This window comes from Amblyomma americanum, chromosome 1, assembly GCF_052857255.1.
Source record: "Amblyomma americanum isolate KBUSLIRL-KWMA chromosome 1, ASM5285725v1, whole genome shotgun sequence".
In the NCBI taxonomy this organism is placed as follows: Eukaryota; Metazoa; Arthropoda; class Arachnida; order Ixodida; family Ixodidae; genus Amblyomma; species Amblyomma americanum.
In genome coordinates this window covers 19043303-19067462 of record NC_135497.1, presented here as the reverse complement: position 1 = coordinate 19067462, position 24160 = coordinate 19043303, and the positions used below count along the sequence as shown (strand labels likewise).

The following is a 24160-nucleotide window of genomic DNA, read 5'->3' as shown; positions in this document are numbered from 1 at the left end:
ACAGTATTATTGCGAAAGCCTTTAATTGCTCATATTCGCAGTGACCGTCCGTACTGTCAAGTGAACCCGCGATATCCGTCCAATACATCGCCACCTAGGTCACGTGATCTGGGTCGCGTGTCACGTGACATTGACACGTGATCTCAACCTGTCAACTGGATTGTGAGAAAAATGCCCATTGCCCACTGGCTTAAGCATTCCCGCAGTTAAGAGATATCGAAGTGATTCCAACGAATTTTTTTATTTCTTCAAGTCTAATAACATTATTGTATTTTCATTTCTACTTCCACTTGTTGGGAGCCTTTGTTTCCGGCTATCTTTTTGTATATTAATAATGACAGGATATAGCGTGAGGAACTTGCAGCCGCAGCAAAAGTGGTCCCCCAATATATCCGCCTGTTATCCTATACTTCTTCGTGTATCAGGTGTTGTTAATAGAGGAATTGTGAAAGGTAAGTAGGTGCCATATAATTTTTAAACTTGATCCCACATTTTTTGTACATGTTGGCGAGGCGGCGTGAAAGATTTTCCAGACTTTATTTTGTGGCTTTTCTGCTTCCTTGCTTTCCCGTGTGTACCACACTTTCTAGTTCTGACAGACCACTCATCAGGATTTTGGATTAGATAGGTGTGCGGTTGTAGGAATGCGTAATGTCAACATTTCATTTGTTTCTTCTGTGCTGAGATTTTCTACAGCAGTATTACCTAAACTGACATTTTCTCTAAACAGTTGCTAAATGTAGCTTCAAAAGCCGTGGTTTCGTCGGGATGACTGTTGGCGAGGATGACACGATTATTACGACTTGGTGATGATCGCTTCCGTATGGATTTTCTTAATGTCCCATTAAAATTCGCTAAAACGTTCCTCAGAAGAGAGCATTAGACTCTTCCACACCGTCCAGAGATTTTCAGATCACAGGTGCCGTAAACGACTCCCCACTACAAGACTCAAGTGCTTACCGTGTGTCCTTTGACCTTTTAACCAACTCAGTACGTCTGCGCTTTGGGCACTAGACTTATTCAAATACAGCAGGTTTGTCTGTATCAAGGCAGAAAATAGCAAACATCTATGCGCAACTTAATATAGTTCTTGTGTAAATCCAGGATCATTTTTCCCACTCGTTGCACCTTCAGCTGTTCCTCGCGAAGCAACTACGGCTGATCCTGTTAATAACGGTTACGTTAGCGAACATATGACTATTTCACGCTGCCTGCACAGCACAGCGCCGTTCCTCTCATAGGAATAAGAGAATGCGGTGTCTCTTCGTTGTAGAAAATCTCTCTCGTAGTGAAATTATACAGAACATTTGGGTCGCTAATCCGTACAAAAGGCACAGACTCACGTATCCCTTAGTCGGTCTTGAACAGCGTGATATTCGCGGGCCTGCTTGACTTGTCTAGCCGTATCTTGCATAAGAGAGAAGAAAAAAAGCTTTGAAAGATTCCAAACAGTTCGTCACTCTATAATTTCATTGATTTGAGGTGTTGAATGCTACAGGTGGGGTTAGCCTTGCTTTATCTGCCGGCAATTGCTCCACTGTAGCGTCCCTTCTATATTAACAATGTCCTAAAGCCTGTCGCATCTACCCCGCTATGAGCACAGTCTCTTACAATAGCACAAATTCTCTCCCGCAGTCACCATCTATGCACACAATCAATCCACGCAGTCCACATCACAGTCCACTCCGGAAGACACCATCTACGCTCACATTCAATCACAGTAGGCCATAGTCCATTCCTGCTGTCACCATTTAGAAACAACATCCGTGTACTGCAGAAATGTTATAAGAGGGCGTGCTGCCTCCCTTCCGCATGTCTGGTTTCCACTCGGGTAGACAATGTCCTGAACTGTGCTGTGACGGGTTCCTGTCTTCTTGAAGGAAGCGAACATCACATACCTTTCCGCGCTGTACTCTGGGCAGTACATAATATAATATTCGATATCCCCGCACACACCACATACAGAACAGAGCTGAGACGATGCTATGCTCGTCTTATGCATCCAGGCAGGAGTGCGAGCAGAGGCTGTGCGAACTCGACGTACTAGGGTCGCCTCAGATATTCTCTGTCCCTTGGTCACACACGGCTTGTGTGGCGCACTCCACAGGGTACTGCAATGATCGAGCACCGTTTTCCTGTATAGACGTTTTCCATCCTGAAGTAATTTTTTGATGGAATCCTTGAGACAGCTTCATGGGTGAGATTTTCTGCCACCTCATTACCGCTGTCTCCTATATGAGTGGGCAGCCATTGGAAATATAGAGTAAAGCCTTTGCTGTGCAGATTATGCACCAAGCGCTGAGAGCTTATACACAAAGCGTCAGTAGGGAATCCGCGCTCTAAACGCTGAAGGGCAGATTTTGAATCAGTTTGGATGACAACAGGTTGAGCCGGACAAGACCCTAACTTCCGTAAAGCCGCCTCAATAGCAACACTTTCAGGCGTTGTGGGAGGATATGACAGCAGTAAAGCGTACGACCCCCTTACAGTCCAAAGAAGGAATTTAAAAAGCCGCAGCGCTAGCTTGTTTGACATTGTCAGCAGAACCATCCGTCAAAATTTGCAAAAGGTGGGCATACTGTATCCAAGTGTTCAAGTACAAGCGAACACGTTGCTGCCAAAGGAGAGCTGCGCTTTTCGCGCACATTGGGAATTGTGACCTTACAGTCAAGGGTCGGAAAAGACCAGGGGGATTTCAACCCTTTCCTTTGCCTTCGGACATTAAGGCCTAAAGAACTAAGAGTATTGAGTGCCAAGTAAGCCTTCGACTCATATCTCTTGCAGAGCCACTGGAGAAGGAACCCACCATCTACCGTCTCTCCTAGGCGGCCAAGATGCATTAGTAGTCTCTGAGAAGCGATAAGGCTAAGAGGTTTCGATAGAGACTCATGAAGTACTGCCTTATTCGCAGCCGCCTGAGGAACTGGAATGGCTTTTCTTAGGCCCTTTCTGTGGACAACTTCGAGACGTTCAAGTTGTGATGCCGAGGGGGAAATTAAAGGTAATTGATGCATATGCGACTGACCACCAGCGCTTCATGAAGTTTTATCATTGAATAAGGATGGTTTCCCCATTGCTCACGTGCAATTCTACGGATCACATTGAGACGCGAAGATATAGATGAAACAATCGCGTCTACAGCTTTTCGCCACTGTAGACGGGGGTCAATAATGACGCCAAGGAAACGAGTGTGGTTGAATTGACGGATGCAAGAGTGACAGAGGTCTATCTTCGACCGCGCTTGACGTCTTCATGCACTTGGAAAAAGTACAAAGCCGGATTTTTCCACTCACAGAGACAATCCCACACCTTGAAGGTAAGCTTGTGCGGAAAGTAGAGCCTGTCGAGTTATCAGGGCTTATCGCTTGTGTTGGCAGCAGTAATCCAAATGCAGATTTCGTCAGCATATATTGACATACGAACTTGTCTGCAACGTTTTTTCAACGAATCGGGAAGGCCATCCAATACGACGTTAAACAGCATGGGGGAAAGAACACTTCCTTGAGGCACACCTCGTGAAAGAACCATTTCGGTGCTTAACGTAGTCCCTAACCGTACACGAACCGCGCGATCACTTATAAACTTGTAAATGAATCTTAACATATGGCCCTGTATGCTCATGCCTAGCAAACTTTTTAAAATTGAGCTCTGAGGCACGTTATCGTAGGCTTTCGCAATGTCAAGAAAAATAGCTAAGGTAAAAAGGCCGAAATCTCTCTGGTGTTCAATGTGACTCACAAAGTCTAAGACGCTATCTTGGGCCCTAAGACTTCGCCGCAATCCTGTCATACATGTTGGCAGTGCCGTGGTGTCCTCAAGCCACCACGATAAGCGTTAATTTACCAGCTTCTCCATAAACTTATCTGTACAGGAGGCCAATGACTCAGGGCGATACGAGGCAAGGTCTGTCATGTATTTGCCAGGCTTCAGTACTGGAACTACATGTGTCACCTTCCATGACGGAGGAACATCGCCAGACTCCCAAACTCGATTGACAAAGTTGAGCAGCTCCTTCCTGAGTTACAAGGGCAGATTATTCAGCATTTCATTGGTAATGCCGTCCATACCTGGTGCACAACGGCGCCGCAGGCCAATGAGCGCAGTCTGAAGCTCACGAAGCGTGAATGGGACGTCCATGATAGACCTAGAGAAAGCAGGTGGTGTATCTATTCCAGAATTAGCACGCACGAGTGCGTCTGCAAATTCCTCTGCCAAGCACGCAATATGTTTTTACTTGCGTATTTCAAGGCTTCGAAGCCTTTTGAAAGGCTTCGATGGGCGAGTCTCCAGCAAGGCTGCCAATAACTCGCCATATTCTCGTCATCAGTGAGAACACAGTCGAATTAGCGCAGAATGATGCCCATTGCGACCTGTACAGCTTATTCGTGTGCCGTCTAATAGCAGAATTCAGCCTATTGAAAGTCGTCTTCAGTTGCCTATCGTCCTTCTTCCGCACGAATTGGCGCTCCGCTTTTCTTCTCGCTGCGCAAAGGTTCCCGAGTTTTAAATCCGGGGCCGGAAAATGATCAGGTACTTGACCGCCGTTGTTGCTGCTAGGTCACTAGAAATAATTTTGTCGAAAACATCACCAGAAACACGTTCTAGGTGCTCTCTGTACTTGTCCCAGTTGACCACATTGCTAATTTTAGGACCATGCATAAGAAAGTCTTCACCAAACACAAAAATCGGATAGGGATCACTTCCCATGCGGTCAGCTGTTGACGACCTCACGCCGACGTCAGGTGAATCACTGTCAGATCTATAGCTGTCGCTGAGGCTGGAGGCCGGAAGAAAGTGGGGCTCCCTTAATTGGCAACACACAAGTCCAAACTGTCAATAATGTCTAGGAGTTTGCGTCCACAGGAATCCGTGTTCCTGTCACCCCAAAACGGCATGATGGGAGTTGAAATCACCGCAGATGATTCGAGGAGCTGGGCAGCGGTCGCAGAGCTGCTGTGGAAACAAATCCAATGCTACCTTCTTCCGCGGGGACACGTACACGGATGCAATAGAAAGGGTTCGAGAGCCGAGCTGTATTCTCACAGCCGCTACCTCATCGTCATCCGTGGAAAGATCGGCAACGCTTAGAGAAAGATGCGGAATTTTTCTTCTTGTGTAAAGCCCGGCACTGTGTCCCCTCTGTGTCGTCGTTTGATAGCGCCAGGTTTTTTCATAATGAACGTGTACCAACTAGCTCAACTTTCTGCCCTGTTACTTCCTGCAGGAAATGACCTTAAGCTGCCGTTTTTATGGGCGACATATCCAATCAAACATCTCCCACTTGGCAGGCCAGCGTCTGACAGGGCCAATACTGGAACACAAGTCTCTTTCAAGAATAGATTTAGTTCAGCTAACCAACTTAAAATCACAGCGCAGTTACGCTGCGATATAAACGGCAATTTTCGGTGCATATGCGATCCACGAGGTTTAACGCCATCCATATTAGATAGCAAGGATGTTCGCTGCGAAGGTGGTAATTAGGGACTCAAAAGAAAGCACCAGCTGTAGGAAGTTCTTCAGGTTACCAGGTGTGCCATCGCTGGAACATATGAACGCAGGGCCCCAAACAAAACATGAAGAAGGTCAGACATACCTTGATTTTTGAGCTCCTTATTTTGCGCAACGCACTCACAACATCGACAAAAGATGCCGACGGGCACACACTCTTGGCCGCAGTAGCTGGTTTTTTTGTCGCTTGTGCATATGGGAGTGCCCCTTGCCGTCGAGTCTAGCTGTGATCCGGCCGCTCAGAAACATGGACACTTTTTCCTGTAGGTCGAACAACCGACTAGCGCGCACTGGACCTTGGCGTCTTGCAGGACTCAGGTCTCTTAGGGACATTGTTGGGTAACGCAGCAACATCAGACTCCAACACTGGGAACTCGTCTAATCCTGGGACAAGCGTCTCAGTCGGTCGGGTTTTGCGACCAGCAATATAGGATATTCGACGGTGCAGAGCGCTCATACGGAAGGGGCAGCCTCCGAAACTCGCTGGATGATCACCAACGCAAGTGGCGCAAGCAAAATCGGTCTTGCAGGTTTTACAGTCGTGGTCGCCTCTGCACCGCTTACAGCGTCGATCCTTTGTGCAAACTTTAGCCACGTTCCCAAACCGTTGGCATCTGAAACACCGTGGAGGAGCTTCAGTGAAATCTGCAACTGCGTGTTTTGTTAATCCATGATCAATTATTTCAGGGCGCTCTGAGTTGGGAGCGAATGTCAACACGATAGAGTTGGTAGGTTTCGCAGCCCATTCTTTTCCTGGAGACTCCACATGACGCACTAGTCGTTTCACGTGCAGTACACCATGTGGTTTCAGATATTCAAGTAGGTCGCGTTCTGAATACCACTTTGGTACACCCTTAATAACACAGGCGTTCTTCATGTAGGAATGGGGCAGCCGCACGTTAACTTTGATGTCAAAAATCTGAGAGCTCTGCAGGAGCTTGTCAACTTGCTTTTCCGTCGAGACATCCAGCTGAAGAGCCCCGTGCATGGTGAACCGACTACGAATCGGAGCTGATCAGCAGGTATTGAATGACCGCGTTAAGTAAGTTCGGATTCTTCTCTCTTAAATCAATCCCTTTTTCTGTGGGCTCAACCACTACCGGGATCCCGACCATTCGTTGCTTGCGATGACTCACCAACTTGAAGCACTCTTTGTCCACGTCAGCCATATCGGCCACTGACTCGTCACCGTCCACGATCGTTGACTCATCCCTACTAAGCGATGAAGTCTCGCTGGACGGGTGGTCGTGTCCATGTTCTGGTCGCTCCACAGCCTGGGAAGCCATGGCCTCCTCTTCCGAGACAGCCTCCTTTGATTGGCGTGGTCCCTTTAGGCTGGCCGGCGCCGGAGCAGCCATGCTCTTCCCATAGGGACAGTACCGCCTTGAAGATGCTGCCGTCCTCGAATATTAAAATAAAACTGGGTAAATTATGCAAAATTAGGTGAAGAAACAGAGCTGAGGCGACAGTAGATCGAACAACATCTTCGTCTCCCTCTTCCCTCTATAATTTCGCTTACACTGTAAAAAAATTCCGTACCTATAACGTAGACTATGTACGTTTTAAATACAGAACCACTTCTGCTTTCAATGAAACGTAGGGAATGACCGTATATTCAGTCCAGTATTGAAGGAAACGTCCGTGTTCCTTTGTAGTCGTTGCAGTAAAAAATACTAAACATTCAATTTAAGGGAGGAAAACTTAACACGACAGGACGGTTGACCCCATCGACTATGTGTTGCACCAACCGCACTAATAACTTGCTTAAAGGCAGCAAAAACAGAAGATGCTTATGATGTGACGCCACTTTTACACGATGAACTGCTGGCCCGCAGACTATAGGCATCACATGACGTCCGATTTTTTATTTGTCTGGTTTACTCTTAGCCAACAATGTCCGCAAACTAGCACGGCGAACGACCGTGAGCATGTATAATGTGATTAACACAATGAAGAGCCGAGGAAGGGTGATAACGAATTACGTTGCTTCAAGGTTGAGTGATTGGTACAAATTGTGAGCAACGTTAAATAACAAAGGCCTTAATTTGCTATAATGTGAAAAGCTGACTTGATGAAAATATCTTTCGCTACATTGCTAGCCACATAATAGAGTAACATTTAATAAAAATGTTACTGCAACATTTGCTTTCTGTGAGAAATGCTGCGTAATGAGGTCAACTGTTAGAAAACATTTAGACACAGACAATGGTTGGACAACTTCTCCAAAGTGAAACTGAACACCAGCTGAAAGTACATTGCAAACATGATGAAAGTGCACAAGTTGAAGCCGAATTTCTATCTGCCATTTGGTAAGGAAATAAACAACTGAGTAAACCAAAAGCATGGGCAAACAAATCTGTGAATGCAGTGCAATGTAGCAGTTACATCTTTGCTACACAACCATTAATCAAAACCCCAACTCCTTCATGGATAACAAAAGCACCGACACAACAACATATTGCTCAATGCAATGTTTAATTTAGTAGGTACCTATTGCCGCACATTCATGCCTGCTCTTCCCGCAGATAAATGAAACGTCACCAAAAAGCAGCGAGCAGCCATAATTGCTGCAGTGACAAGGAGGATGTGCACCATCGATGCTGTTACCCCATCCGGAGTAGGAACTAACAGCAGTTTTTTCTGGAAATACTCTGAAAGCACGAATTTTCTATCCATCGTTTACTTAGCTTGCACTGACACGACCCATTGTGTACTCGGTACCTTTGACAAACAAGGGGCTAGCCGATAGGCACACAAGACTGTAGAACCTTGCTAACTTGCAAAAAATTAATGCACAGAAAGAAAAAGCTGACAAAGAAATGAGGAATTCCTTATTTGCACTTTTTATACAATACTAAGAATATGGCTAAGATATGGCATGAACATTGTTTTTTTCTGTTCACTTACAAACTTTCCAGCCTGTGCTAGCATATCACTGTGATGTAAATAATGAAGCATGCCAGACTGTACAATATGCTGCAACACTTATAAAATACTCCCCTTCAAGGCTACTACCGCATGCCTCTTACATGCGGTAAAGTTTAAATCTGCCAAACTAGCTAGTCTGCAAGATGAGACGCCAAGCCTCTGACATCTGGCGATGTGTACCTCCCATGTAATTAGAGTGATTGGAGATGCTCCTTTTTGATGGCATTTCAGTTGCTGGGTGTGGAAGGACCAGATATGAAGGGCAACAACTAGACACTCACTTTTTAAGCAACATCACAATAAGCAATGTGCCTTAGCTTTCCTTCTGTCCAAAAAGGAGTTTCATTTTCTATGTTCTGTGTTCACATAACTGCTTGCATGTGCACATTTTGGCTTGCTGGGAGGTGCTTTCCTCTGTTAAACTACAGTTTTAACTCTGGCCTCAGTCTTCTGCGCCTTCTTAATTTTTTGCTAGCGTTCACCTTAAGTCGCGTACAAACTCACGCAGATCTCCACTTTTCTACGTTTCCAGCTGTCACATCTTCTCTGCCTTCGTCATGTCCACCACTGCATCCAATGCCTTCAAGTCTGCTGTGTATAATCATTTTAATTAATCTGCCTACACATGTATTTATGTTAGTCGCTCTCCTCTCTTCGATGCCAATTGGCCCTGAGAGTAAATAAGTGAAATGGTAGTCTAATCTAGGTCTGAGCAATCACGCATTATGTTGAGTTTATTTTACCACGTTGGCCAGTAGAGAGTGGAAGGAAAAAAAGCTGCTAAGTGGAGCTCGACATGCTTCTCGACCCCTACACTGGAAAGCAGCAGACACCAAGGCATACGTAATCACTAACGACAACAGAACATGACAAGTGTGAAGTAATTCAGTAACGTTAGTCGCATTTACCACAGTGCATAGTCGCTGCTCAGTAATTTATTACCTCATTAGACATTCTTCAAAGAGAGTGTACAATTATGTGTTTTGTTTGAACATGGCACCACAGTACAATGACAATCATTAACCTTGTGCCAACACAACATAAAATAAACTTCTGCCCAGTAAATGCATTGCTTACAGTGCCACCACGGCACCTGTTTAGAAAATAAGCTCAAAATATTAGTGACATTAAATTTGAGCAGACGGTAATTCCCCCACCCCCTCCCTAAAAAAATGAAAAAAGGTGCTCTTCCGACGGTACGTTTGTACGCTGTAATATTTGCGAGTCCAACTACGTGTGAAATTCAGATATAAATAATTAACGCCAAAGCATTCGGTTGAATGCGAGGCGCCAGGGCACGGGCAAACAGTAATCGTCTTCAGGTATCCACTGGTGCCACGCCCTGAGGGCCACTGCTCGACGAATACCATTCATGGCCACGTTCACATCCAACAAGCTTGTCACAAACATCACACAGGTGATGATGCAGCAGCAGTTCATCATTGCTGTTGGCCAGTGCTGAATTTTTTGGCGTGGTAAACGGAATCATCCACCGAAACGCGCGTCGACTGTTACTCGCCAGATTCTTGCAGTCCCACGAGGGAGAGCAGCTTTTCCGTCGGCTTCAAGTCTCCTCTTTCGTGCAGGGCCACTGGCATTGTAACGCACATTCTGCATGATCGTTTTACTACGCACCGATGCCGCACGGGACAGCGAGCTGTTGTAGTACACTCCAATGCAGCGTTCCGGCCACACACATACACACACACATACTAAAGACACACAACGCGCAGGACGCACGCAGCGAACACGGAAGAACAAAAACCCATTCCATAGCGCCTGTTCATTCAACTCCACACTGCGCTAACTGCGCACATGTTTCCGACTGCGGGCTCGGCTAGCGCTTCGACTTCGCCATGGCTAGCCATGGCCAAGCTGCGCTGCCGCTGATGGTAATAACGTTCATGCAACGAAAAGAAAAAAACAATATATCAAATGATTCAGGTTGTCAGCTAAAAAAGCTACCTAAAATTAAATACATCTTATATGTTTTTGCCGTTGTGCGCCTTTGCAACATCAGCGACGTGAGCTTGAGCGCGAATACGCGAATGGCGCTATGAATTTCCCGTGTAGCTCCGTAAATTGCAAATGGCGTGGCCTGCGCCGCTAACTTTTAGACATGCTTGCAGAGGCAGTCGGTGCGAACAGTTGGAAGTTCAATCGACTGGAATTGCTCAAGGAAATTCAGTGGCACTGCATTTTTATTGTTTCTGGGCATTGCGAGTGACTTTGGCGGCAGCCACTCGGCAACGTCTCCGGTTTGGCGAACTTGTGAGAAGGTGAGCCTTTTGTTCTCAAATTTTGAAAGCGGTTTTTTGTTTGTATTGTAACCCTGCGTCTCGTCGCATGTTATGTTCACGATAACATCAGTACAACGTGCATGCGCTTTCTGTCTCTATTTAGAGTAATATTGGTCGATCAGCGTAAACTTTTGGATTCAATTAAGCACGAACTGTCCATGTTGGTACTGCGTGTCGAATGTGTTTTGAGACAATTCTGAGCGGGAGATGGTGTTCTGATAATTTGTGTACTACCAGATATAGTCTAGAGATTTGAAACCATTTATCACACTGAAACAAAGTTGGAAAACTGTTTTGTGTTCATGCATCTGCTGTCCTTAAACTTGGCTTTTCGGCAATCATTCGCATGGCTCCTTTGGATCTGGAAAATTGACTACTGTTGCTAGGGGTGCCTGGTAGCAGAGCTCCTGGGGACGCCCAGTGGGTCATTTGTTTGTCCAAGTGCCCAGTACCAAAGGTACCATTCCTGACATTTTTGCCCAGTCCGTTAACCTCATATTCCTTGCAAAGATTACAGTATGTAATCAGGTAGTAAAAAAATTGGTAACTTCTGCATATTTCAGAACAGTTCAGAGAAATGCACATGCAGCATCAGTATTCTCTCGGTAGAATTTCTGAGACCTGGATTCATTTCTTCTAGGACTGTGGCAAGCAGTAGGTCAACTGTACATAAATTTATTTTCCTCTGGTGCAAAGTAAAGAGTGCAAACATCATAAGACAAGTCTCTAGTCTGTTTCATTCTCACTGCATTTGGCCAAAGCATAATATGAAATGCTGTATGTTTTATGCCCTAGTTTCCTTTACTTTGAGCAGTAGATATTGACAGTGAATAGCAAGGCAACTCCACTCGCTGACGGTTTTGCCTTCGGCAGCAAAACAGGGAATACCTTACCCCATGTGTTATCTCGACAGACTCAAAACTGCGATGGACAGCTGCGTCCACAGCTGCTATCACCTCCCAAGTGCATGCGCTCGTAAGACACATAATAAATCTGGATTGCCATTAACATAGCCTTGCTCATTGCAGTTGCCGATAAACACCTCATAAGTGGTACTATTATGCACTCTTTTCTTTGGCACTATGTATGAGCTTCTGTTCTCGCACTTTATAGAAATAATGCATGCAGTTTTGAAGTGCAAAAAGGGAATTTACGTGTAACTATATTGTCATGTCAGTATGTTACAGCCAAATTGTACATTGATGTCAGTGCTGGTGGTTTCTTTTCATTATTTTAGGAGAATGTTATAATTTTACCTATAGCAAATAATAGCCCTCGCTAATTAGCTGATTTTGTCATGTCCAGTATTTTGATATGCTAAGCCACCAAAGCATGATTCAGAATGTTGTCAGAACTAAAGGCACTGAGTCTTTCGTGTCAGTAAAAAATGTGCTTTATACCCCTGTCACATGGCATTCCTCGAAGGCCTTTCCAGCAAAGGCACCATTTTCCACCAAAGGAGCGAAAGCTTAAAGGAGCAGCGATGCAGCTACACGGTGCAGCCCAAAGGTGAAAGTCGTTCAGGCTTAGCACCCGCTGCTATACTCGAGGTGGCTGAAGTGAGTGTTCTAAAATTAAAGTGGTGTATGTATTCTGTTCATTCGTTGAGCTTTGACAATTTTTTTATTCTGATTGCTTCCTTAAAAGTACTGCAACAGCTACTCTCATCAGCAGGAGCAGGTTTTGTACGTGTATTGCCTTGGCCACCATGGGCGCTCGGTGTTGCCGCAACACTTTCACTGTCTTGAAATTTGAACATAAAACATAAACACCCGTACAAAAACCAAAGCCAGACACACCTTTCGTATTTGAAAAAAATGTTTTCAAACATTATTAGCTTATCTATTTTTTTATTGCTTTTACTTTTTGACTTTGGATGGTACTGCGATCACAGCTTCTCGAATGCCGCGTCTTCGGGCTCCGAAGGTCTCGGTTGAGCGCCTTCGCCTCCAAGGCCCTTAGCGACAAAGGCGCAACATTTGTACCGGGTAGCTGCACTCCTTACGCCTTTGGATATGATTCTCAAAGGCCTTTGCGGTGCCCGTGTGACAGGGGTATTAGTGTGGTATGGCTGCTTGAACACCTGTCCCTGGTATCTCACAAACTGAATAAGGAAGGGAAAAGCCTCAGGGTGCTTGCCGACGTTTCGACAAGAGGACTTGTCTTTGTCTGGCAAAGTGTTCATCATTGGTGGGGTTTAAATAAGGTTTTCACTTCGAGGCGAAAGGCCTGTTGTGTGGGACGAGGGTGCGATATGGGAAGGGCGTTACGATGGGGAGCGTGAACCTTGACCAGGCATTATAGCTGCTAAAGAAGATTAACCGGTTGACCTGCAAAACTGTGAAAACAAAAAAGCCCAATTCAGTAGAAACGAATCTCGGGGTATGGAGTGTGGATAGTGGGCTTGAATGGCTTTATGTTCAGCCGCAACAGGTGGCTTGGTATGGCTGGCTGCCTTTTCCTGAAAAACTAGGATAAAGGAATTAAGCAGCATGGCAGAATAAAATACCAGGGGGGGGGCAAAATAATTTGAAGGAAAAAGAGAAAATGAGGGCAGGTTCGGAGAAAAGGCAAAAAGAAGGGGGAGGGGGAGGAGTATGGCAGCCAAGGTTCCGAGAAGTGATGTCAGGAGGTGCAGGGCGTAAGGTTAAAGTATAACGATAAATTAAAGAAAGCAGGAAAGGAGGGGGAATTTATGGGTTGGAAAACCTCTGACCATGTACAAGGCCTTTTCAAATAATTATGCCAATTCCGGAATGTACAGAGCTGGCCACATTTAGTGCAAACATGTGAGCGCATGGCCGCACTCTTTAGAGGTCCACTGTGTGCGGCGCAGCCACTCATCGCTGCAAAATGGCGCAAGAGGAGATGCACCTGGATGTGGTGCTTCGTGTCATGTTACACTTCGATGTGTGGCAATGTCAGACACAGTGGCCCAAAGAGCACAGCCATGTGCTCGCGTGTTCGCACTAAGAGTGGACAACCCTGTACTTGATTCTAAGTTTCCTCTGTATATGTTGACCCCAGACGAAAACAAGTTGTCTTGTCGAAACGGCAAGCACCCTGAGATTTTTCCTTCCCTTGTTCACTTTTTGAGTGTCAAGAAACCATCTGCCTACTCTCTCTGTACCATGCACTCCACATCTTGTACGGTTATCTTTGTATGTATACACCAGTGATAAATCATGAAGGAAATCAAGGGATTTGTATTTGTATTGCTTAACACTTACTTTAAAGCTATATCATGAGGGTATAGTTGAATATGTGCTACGGGGGCTTGGTTGTGTGTCGTGACTGGTTTCTCTTTATCAGGGCTACTTGACAGCCACCATGAAACGCAGGCTTTTGAAAAGTCGTTCCTCAAATAAAAGAGCGTTTCCACTGTTACAATGGAAATGTTATTTGCTAAAAACTTCAATCATTGCAGTTCAGGGATTGATATTTTTCAAATAACTAACTTGAAGTTCAAAACCTGCAGAAGGAACTATGTAACTTCTTTCCTGCCTTAAAACCCCAGTACTTATTTGCCAGTTTCAGCAAGCAGAGGACTGTTTCATGGCACATACTTTCCACTACCTTGCATGAAAATTGTGCAGTACAGGCCCACCATAAAACTAGGGGCATAGTATACTGCTTGTATGCAACTACTTTGGCGTTAGAGCATGCATAGCATGGTTTTAAAGTTATTCTTTTCATTTGCAACTGGTTCATAAAAGGCCTATTCTGGCAAAAGGCATTTAGCAAAATTATCTTCCTCTGTATGCTTCTAAGGATAACTTTAGTTCATTCAGGAAAATATATATTGACAATATCTCTTAAAGGCATGATTGTCCATATTAGCTCTTGTTACCTCACAGTATTTAGTTTTGTGCCTCCAGCATCACTGACTTGCATCATATGATAAATAGAGTAGTAAAAAGCTCGCTGTTAGTTTAAACCACAACTCATGATGGGGCTGTGCACTTTTTGTTGTGTTACATGAAATATACTTATGTATGAAACAATTTCTTTCAGCTGCACCTCACATGATTCAAATTCCACCAGAAGAAAGGCTGCAACACAACATTGCTCACCAGCTGTTGCTTTCCCAGCACATAACATGCCATAACAGCACATAGCAGGTAAGATGTGAACAAAAACAGTGCATGTATAGGTTCCACACATGCATTTTGTGTACTACCAACACTATGATATGATTAACTATGTCATGTAAGAGAGAGCACACAAATCATTTTTTGTATATATTGCAGCATGGTTATTTCAAGTTTTAAACTGGCCATTGAAACGACCCATTGTATCACCGCTGGTTACCCGGTGGCACTGGGGATCGAACTCCGCACCTCCTACTTGCGAGGCAGATGCTCGGACCACTAGGCCATTCCTGCGGTCCCCCCACTGATGTTGCTTACACCAGGTGCTGTTAAAGCCCAGGTATGTATGTTAAATGCATTTTAGAAAGCCATTCACTTCCAAAGTACCATTTCATCTTTATAGCAAAACCACAGTTCACCTAGCTAGACAAACCTGCTGCATACAAGCCAGCAGAAGGGTTGCACGTACATGCTTCGTTAGGAAAACATAAAAATCAAGCAGAGCCTGCCCTTCATGGTGCATTATACCCTGATTTTGAGCAATGATCAAGATAGGCAGATGGTCATTTCATTGAACACTTGCATGATACATTCGTAGAATCGAAAAGACAAGTACTATTGCAAAATCTTCAAACAGTGTTTATTCTCAGAGAAAACATATCATGAAAAAAGTGTTGGATTAGTTATGGTGTACCTCGTATGGGGAAAGGGGCTCTCACTTTGTGAAAGGCTTAATTTTGGAATAACGACAGCGTTTAGACTAGTTGGGTTACCATGTTTAGATAGTGGATGTGCTCAAAAAGACACTGGAAGTAAGCGCACTGTGTGGAAATCTCTTCCTGTATACTTGTCTTTTTGAGCGCTTTCACGATCTAAACTTAATTTTGCAAGAGAGCAAGGAAAACTAATATTTAAATTCTGATAATTAAGGATAAAAGATCATGATTCATTGTGTTGCTTAAAGTGTACATTGTATCGCTATTGCTGTATTGCAGCACTTCTGTCGTGGCCTTGCATTGCAGCCTCTTGACTTGTTTATTTAATAGGCAGTCCTTTTTTTCATTCGATTGCAACACTTTAGGAGTTACTACAGAGTTGCGTGCTAGCGAACTCTCAGATTAATGGTTTGCATTATTACGCCAGCATAACTTGCTAAGAGTTTCACTGCAGTCTTGTTACTAGAACAGCCTCTTGAAAGTATTCAGCCTGGTGGTCATTGATGGTTACTGTTCACATATCAAAATGCCGGATCAGCTGTATACTCTTTACAGCTACCAGAACTATGGTACATTTCATGACATGCTGGCTGAAGAGTGCTGGAGCAACAAGACTGGGGATTTGGATGAAACAATTTTCAAATGTGTGCTCGGTATCACGCTGTTTTGTTCCAGTTGTGGAGAGGTTTGCTTTTCATATTTGTTCTGTCAAACATTTAAATTTTGGGCAATATGTTGTTGCCTTTATCTTGTGTTCTCTTTGTTGTTGAGGTTTAGTATTTTTGGCACAAGCACTCCACTCTATTACTTTTCAGTATAATTTAAAATTTGTAGGGCATGTTATGAAGAATAAAACTTCTACTTGAATAATCTGCATGTGTTTATGTTCTCATTGTTGATATAAAAACTTAGTTGAGACAGCTTGTATTTTAGCTCTGGCTAGAGTTTTTAGGAGAGCCTCAGTAACATAATCACATGACCAACACAAACTCGGTATTATTGTTTGTGCAATGAAAAACAGTTTTAGAATAGTTATTAACAGCTGTCAGTGTAGGACTGGCCTAAAATGTTTTGTGCTCTATGTAGCTCTTCTTTGAGGCAGGATTAATTCATCTGCACCTGCAGCCTGATACCGCCAAGATACCAATTCTGGGGTGAACTTATGATTTTTTTTCACTGAGCGAACTTGCGTCATCTTGAAGCATGGAACTTGAGCTGATTCTTAACAGCTCTAGTGTAGCGAATTTCATTATCCTCAATGCTTAGTTTACATTCACCTCAGGACAATGGCCTTTTCCAGTTTAATTATCTGTGTCTTGCACCAGCTACATGCCACACTATCAGAAATCACCTAATCTTATCTAGTGAGCTTATAATCAGCTATCTCCTGCTGTACTTTTCTTAGGGTGAAATTCATTTTGTTGCGATACAATGCACAAGCTGTTTCCTGGTGTGGTGCTCAGCTTATCTGGAATGAAACGCTTGGGAAAGGGGTCTCTGATTTCACATTGAGTAGACGAAATTAACTCGTGCTAAGGCACTCTTTGGCCACAGATGCCCTTGTGCCAATAAAATCCATCAAATTCATTCTGTTGCCCTAAGATACCATTGGTGATTCATTCTCTGCATTGTATGCCCTGGCCAGATCCATTTTCTTCTTTTAATTTCTGCCAGAATATTAACAACTTCCTTGTTCATCCCTGTTATGGTTTCACTCGGTCAGTTGTTCTATTAATAATTGTAATCACTTTATTGAAAACATTTTGGGCTAAATGGCATCAAGTTTGCCACTCTGCACAATGATATATATGTTTGGTCTTGTATGTCTTTACTTGTGTGGTAATGTTTATTTTGTGCTCACTGTCTGAACAACCTTATTTGCCTATGATATCCTAAGCCCTTCTATACCTATTTTCCTTCCCCCTGGCTTTTTCTCTTTTCAGTCATTCCTCCTCTTTCCTATACACTGGCCATTGGTCACAAGGCTGCTGTGGGAACGGCAGTCAGCACTGGGCCCTTTTTGTTCATGGAACCTACACTGCTACTATTAGCACTAATAGTACGTTATCAGTATTTTTGTGATACTGCATTTATTGTTATTTATGAAGTAGTTGGCTAAGGCAGTGGTAGCAGTGTTGGATATTGCAATATATTATGCATATATCTCACTTGCAATATATCAGTGTGTTCACTATTACACTACCCTCTATTTCTTTCAGTTCAGTTATTTGGCTATAGATATATTGTGCTGCTTTCCTAGTTTAGTCAACTCAAACAAAAACTTTGCTCTTTGTGTCACAGGTAGAATCTACAATGATTGCTGCTCTGTGTCTTGTAAGCAGGAGGCAGTGTTCAATGGAGCCATGAACTTTCCTTGGAATTGAAAAGCCTTTGCCGTATTATGCACTGAACCACGAGTGTGAAGAGGAAAATGTCATGCCTTGGATTTCTGCAGAGGTGAGCCATTGCGGTGAATCCACCAGCGTGAAAGACAGGGATGAGAAAGGAGACAAGACAGGTGCTGACTCGCGACTAAAGTTTATTGGCGTGAACAGGGAATATATAAAAAGCCAAGCAATACCATAAACCATGTAGTTACAGATAAGCATACAGGACAACATGAGTCAAAACTCGCCCTCAACATTTCCCTGATCGAGGTAGTCCAACTCATTGTGTGTTAACACGATAGACAAAACACACATTCTTCACGGAGTCATAAGATGTGTCTAGCCTCGATAATCTCCCATTTAATATCTCTGAATTTACTGCCAAAATGCGTGTTGCCAAAAGGAAAGGGTAGCAGACTTCACATCCCGTGCAGTGTACAGCAGAGTTACCCCAACCACCTAGCCAAGCCCCTACCCTCTTGTGTTCCTGTAGTCTTACATTCATACACCTTCCAGTTGCACCTACGTAAACCAGACTACAAGATAATATTTCATACCACATTCATTTTACAAGGTACATATACATTTCACTCTACACGTGTACTTTTCTCGAGCCACATTCACAGAATTATTCTTAAAATTTTACATGCTTTAGACAACGTATTAGGGGCCGAGAAAGCCACTTTTACATCATACCTTCTGGCCACATTTTTCAAATTGTGCGACAATTTATGTACATACGGTAACGCAACTGGTCTTTTGGCATCTCGCTGGCTGGCCCCAGCCTGATTGTGCCGGTCACCGCAAAACTGTCTCAGCTTCTTTAACAATTTATCATATGCTCTTGCAGTAACAAGGTTTGGAAATCCTGCGTTCGTTAACCTTAAAATCTGCTCTTGGAAACTAGTCGTCATGCTGTGAAAGCATAATTTCATCAATTCTGAGCCCGCGCTAGAAAGTGCAATGCTATCTTTCACTGGCTTGGAATGGTCGACATGTAGCCAGGTAGCAGCTTAACACTCGCCAGCACACATGAAGTGTGCTGAACATCAAGGTAAGGTCCAGAAACCACAGCTCTTTTTCTTGGGTCATTTGCTCCAAGGTAAACCTGAGATAAAGGCCTTGCTCCTTAAACAACTTGAGAAGATGTACAGGTCCCGAACTATCACAACCTTTATAAAAGACCAGAAAATCATCGACATAGCAAAAGATTTTTCCCCCAGCCCATGCACATTCTGGACAATTCTATCCACCCTACTCAAGAAAATATTGCTTAGCACAAGGCCAACCTTTGAAACACTACATATTCGAGACTTTAGAACACATACCGCACTGCGCTACTCTACAAACATGCTCTTCAAATAAATGCTATTCAATAACACGCTCTTCAGATAAATTTCAGAAAAGGATTCATGCAAAATTATCTCTGGTTATTTGCAAAAGCATCCGTCTACTTCGCATCTTGAAGATCCATTTCTTGTACACAATTCACAGTGTGGTTGAGTATCTTAAGAATGACAATCCAGCGGATTGTCTTGTGATTAGTGTCGATGTAGAACTATTTTATTCTATCCCGTATGAAAATCTTGTGAAAAGCTTATGAATGTGTATATCGGAGCACAACGATGAGCTCGTGTTTAGGAACGGGTGTGTAACATAAGTCTTTTTTGGCACTTGCCTCCTTTTATTTGAAGTAAAGAGCATGTTTGTGGAGTATGGCAGTGCGGCATATGTTCAAAAGACTGCTAAATGTATCGATTCGAAGGTTGCCCCTGTGCTAAGCAATATTCTCTTGAGCAGGGTGGAAGGAATGATTGCCAAGAAATTGCATGGGCTGGGGGAAATCTTTCGCTACGTCTATAATTTTCTGGTCATTTACAAAGGTTGTGACAGTGTGGGACCTGTACATATTGTGAACTTGTTTAAGGAGCAAGGCCTTTGTCTTAAGTTTACCTTGGAGAAAATGTCCCAACAAAGAGAGCTGCGGTTTCTGAACCTTACCTTGATGTTCTGCACACGCCATGTGTGCTAGCGATATTCACCCAGGAGTGTTAAGCAGCTACTTGACTGTTGGTCGAACGATTCTAAGCTAGTGAAAGATAGCATTGCGTCGTCCAGTCTAGGCTCGGTATTGGTGAAGCCATGCTTTTACAGTGTGACAACTGGTTTCCAAGAGAAGATTTTAAGGCTAATGAAAGCATGATTTCCCAACCATGCTATTGCAGAAAAGTGCGATAAATTGTTAAAGCTGAGCATATAAGATTGGGCAAGTTGGTCTGACATGCTAAAGATAAGAATGGCGCAGCATCAAGTAACGAGGACAACAGGAGAGCACACCCACGCACAAGTGCCATCTTTGGAACGGATGCAGAATCTAAGAGCGTGTACTTGACATTCAGCGTTGGCAGCCAAGGATCGGGCTCGTTCAATCTTTAGCGTTCAAATCCGTGTTTCCTCGTTTCCTTGACTGTCAACGCTGAATGTCAAGCACGCGCTCTTGGATTTTGTATCTGCTCCAGGGTTGGCACTTGTGCGTGGGTGTGCTGTCCTGCTTTCCTCGTTACTTGATGCTGTGCCATTCTTCCCTTTAGCATGTTAAAAGCTGAAACCCCTTCGCAGGGACTGGCATGATCAGGCTGGGGCCAGCCAGTGAGATGTCAAAAGACTGACTGTGTTACTGTACATACATAAATTGTTGCAAAATTTGAAAACTGTGGCCAGAAGGTATGACGTAAAAATGGTGTGTTCGGCCCCTAATAAGTTGTCTACAATCTGTAAAATTGTTAATAACTTTGTGAATTTCGTTAGGGAAAAGCACATGTGTCAAGTGAAATGTGGCAACATATATGTGCCTTGCAACCATTGCATGCATTGCATACCATTATCATGTGGTTGGGTTTATGTTGGTGAAACTGGAATGTGTATCAATGTAAGACTACAGGAGCATGAGAGGTATTTGGATATTGGTAGGGGTTGTAACTTATCTGCATATTACAAGGGATGTGAAGGCTGCTAGCCATTCCTTTCGGCAACACGCATTTTGGCACTACGTTCACAGCAGATTAACCAGAAAATTATCGAGGCTAGACACATCTTATGACTCGGTGACGAATGTGTGAGTGTGCTGCCCATAGCATTAACATGCAGCGGGTTGGACTGTCTAGATGAGAGGAATGTTAAGGGCAAACTTTTACTTATGTTGTGATGTAGCTTATGTGTAATTGTGCAGTTTGTGGCGTGTGGCTTTTCTGTATACTCTCTGTTCACTTGAATAAACTTCAGTTGCGAGTCAGTGCCTGTTTTGTTTCTTTTCTCGTCCCTGTCTCGTGCTGATAGATTCAAGTACTTGTAGAGTAGATTCACTGAATTGTGTACTTGCAGAGGCTTGTGAGAAAACGAGAGGAATTTTCTTTCCTTTATGCGGAATGGAAGGTTGAAATTTTTTTACCTAAATGTTTGCAGCATTAAATTCTATTCGGAAAGGTAAAACCCACTTTATTGTACATTTTGTGTGCAATGGTGCCGGTTGCTGCATGCAACTGAAAACATTCGTCCAGGTTATCTAGCTAGCGTCCTTCTTCCTTGTGCCACATTTTCTGAAATAATATTTTGTCAGATTTATTTCAATCAGAATTTCTAAGAACATATTGGTGATCACATAATGGTGATCACATAATTTGGTGATCACATATGACATAATTCAAAGCGTGATCATTGGTATTTTTTAGTCTGGGGCAGTACAATGAGAAGTACATAGTATATAGTAAAATTAAATATGACCAGTCTAACATAAACAAAACTACTTTTTTTTAAAGGAAAATTTTGCTACTGAAGTGCTGGAGTGACATGGCATTATGAAGACGTGGACAGTGTGCTGTATTCATGATGGCACGAGAACTTGCGTACAGTGCTTCAGGTAACTGGTGAGTACCTTGGTGCTGTGCTTCTGCTAATGTAGCCAAATTATGTTTTCAATCTAAGAGTGTATCTGAAAACTTAAGCAAAAATTGAGTAGTATTTAGATATTCTTGCACCAGATACCACTGTGAGAATTAGTTATTAATGATGTGTCTCACATGTACCCTTGTCTGCTGAATATAGTAAGCATGGCTTTCGAGCTGAGTGCCTCCGACGTTTGAAAAAAAAATGGCCACTGGGCTGCTCCACGACGAGTGGAGCAGCCCAGTGTAGCACATTCAGGCTTCATGGAGTGGAGAATGAAGGCAGTAAATAATTTAAGAGTAGAAAACACAGCACAAACCACAGGACCAGGAAAATGACAGAACACACCGACCCTGATGACACTCTTTGCATGAAGGGTGTTATAAAGTTGCCTGTCATGTAGTGCAAGATGGAGGTCGCACAGGACGGGTGTAAAATATGAGTTGATGCAGACACCTGTCATTACGTTGTACTCGCTGTAGAACTCGAGCAAGAAGCAAAGGTAACAGCTGAGCATGGCCACTCTTGTGCTTTCCTCCGCAAGCAATCTGGAATTGCACTTAGAAATCTTTTATGCTTTCTCTTGACATATACATCATTGCTGCATGTGGCGAGGAAAAGTACATACCCTCGATGTCAAGTGACAGTGAACTCACAGGGCTGGTAACAGCTCACTGAGGTGTTGTGCTTTATCTACAGGGCACTCATGAGAACAAAGAGCCCTTGAAGGAATTCTCTCTAAGTTTGTTGCCACATGGACCTCTTCGTAATCAATGAGTCTAAAAATCAAGCCTTCCTTTAGTGTCACAAAAAAAAGGCCTAGGACATGGGTCTTTTTGCTTCTCCATTAGTGCCAAAATGTTTGCTAGCGAGATCTTTTGCAGATATATAATTATTTCACAAAATGTCAAGAAGGAGACTGAAGCTGCACCAAGCAGTACCAGTAAAAAACTTATCACAGCTGTTCAAAAAGCAGAAAGACTCATGCCTTCATCCTTCTTTTGCATCAGACACATGAGGACACTTCGTCTTTCTGGGTCATCATTTTGAAAAGGTTCACATGGCAACGGCCTTTGGTTAAATTTCTGCCAAGAGCCCTTTTTTGAAACTTGAGCATCCGTTCCTTGTGAGGCACACTGCAGAGATATTGGAATGCCTTTGTGAGCTGCTTCCGGTACGTGTGACTGCATTTTCACTGACATCAGATATTAGTACATTTTCTTGCACATGCTGAGATAATGGAAGCTATGAGTGAAAACATGCGGTTTCGGGGAAGTGTGCTTCCTGGGGCCGTATTCCAAGTTTGTGTCATAATAAAAAGCGTCATAATCTGCCGCAACGGGCATGCCCGGGAACTGGATATAAACTGAGTGCGGGACTTTCGCTTCGTCTTGTCTTGCCTATAACAAATTGGATGGACGATAAATTCGGCAAGCGTCTCCCACCTTTTTCAGATGTTACCAATGTTCCTTGCTCGCTAAGTTGTGCATTTAGTACTATGTACAGAAAAACACCTGCATTGAATTGCATCTGGCCCCCATCCTGAGCTACTTTCTATTTGCACAAAATGATAAGCAACTGTAAAGACTTTCATGCGCACAGTGCCGCCCGGGAAAGCGCATTTTGTCTGCTTCTTTCTGGACCTGTGGTTTTTACTGTTTACTGTTATGAGAAATGAATTTTGGCCAATAAATTATAACGGGTTGGTTCTCGGTGAATTGAAAGCTTCTACGAAAGCCGATTGTTCAATAGCGGATGGTTGAAATGTATTTGTGAAATTTATATTTGGTGTTGTGTGACCACTAAATGAGGATTTTTTTATGCTTTTCAGATGGATCCGACAGCAATGTGCAGATGTACAATGTGTGTAGTTTGCCATGAAATAAAACGTATGTACTTGTACTCACCCAAACACTTAACACTCTTTCATTCTAAGCTGCATTCTTTGTACGTATGCAATACATAATACTTATTTCTTCGGCACCTGGACGGCTATATCTGCAGTGAACATTGCGGGCAGAAGCTATACGAAGACGCATGTTCATGTACTACAGAAAGTACAGTACTCACGGATTGAAATAGGACATTCGGAGCGCGTGGCCGTCGCTTCATGGAGCGCCGCCCGTAGACGCTCATGGAACCAAGGTGGTGCATTGTGGTATGGCGTGAGAGGGAGAACATCTACAAAGCAGAATTGTTCCTTCCAGTAGCCAATCAGCCGGCCTGTGGTTTACCACATGCCTGCGTGGCACTGCAAGGCTAGCGCTCCGAATGTCCTATTTCAATCC

General features: G+C 43.6%; 1 protein-coding gene and 1 long non-coding RNA gene across 3 annotated transcripts in view; one reads left to right on the top strand and one right to left on the bottom strand.

Annotated features, from left to right (window-relative positions):
- Positions 1 to 24160, bottom strand: part of LOC144131065 (alpha-1A adrenergic receptor-like) — a 414411-nt gene that overhangs the window by 78551 nt on the left and 311700 nt on the right. The gene's annotated exons all lie outside the window — the stretch shown is intronic.
- LOC144110671 (uncharacterized) lies at positions 8526 to 23766 on the top strand. 2 transcript variants are annotated; one of them, XR_013309896.1, is made up of 7 exons: positions 8526 to 11193; positions 14751 to 14857; positions 14987 to 15167; positions 17487 to 17602; positions 17886 to 18000; positions 21746 to 21853; positions 23704 to 23766. It is a non-coding gene; the product is annotated as an uncharacterized LOC144110671 (long non-coding RNA). The 2 variants fall into 2 exon arrangements; XR_013309895.1 differs by having other exon boundaries at positions 17845 to 18000.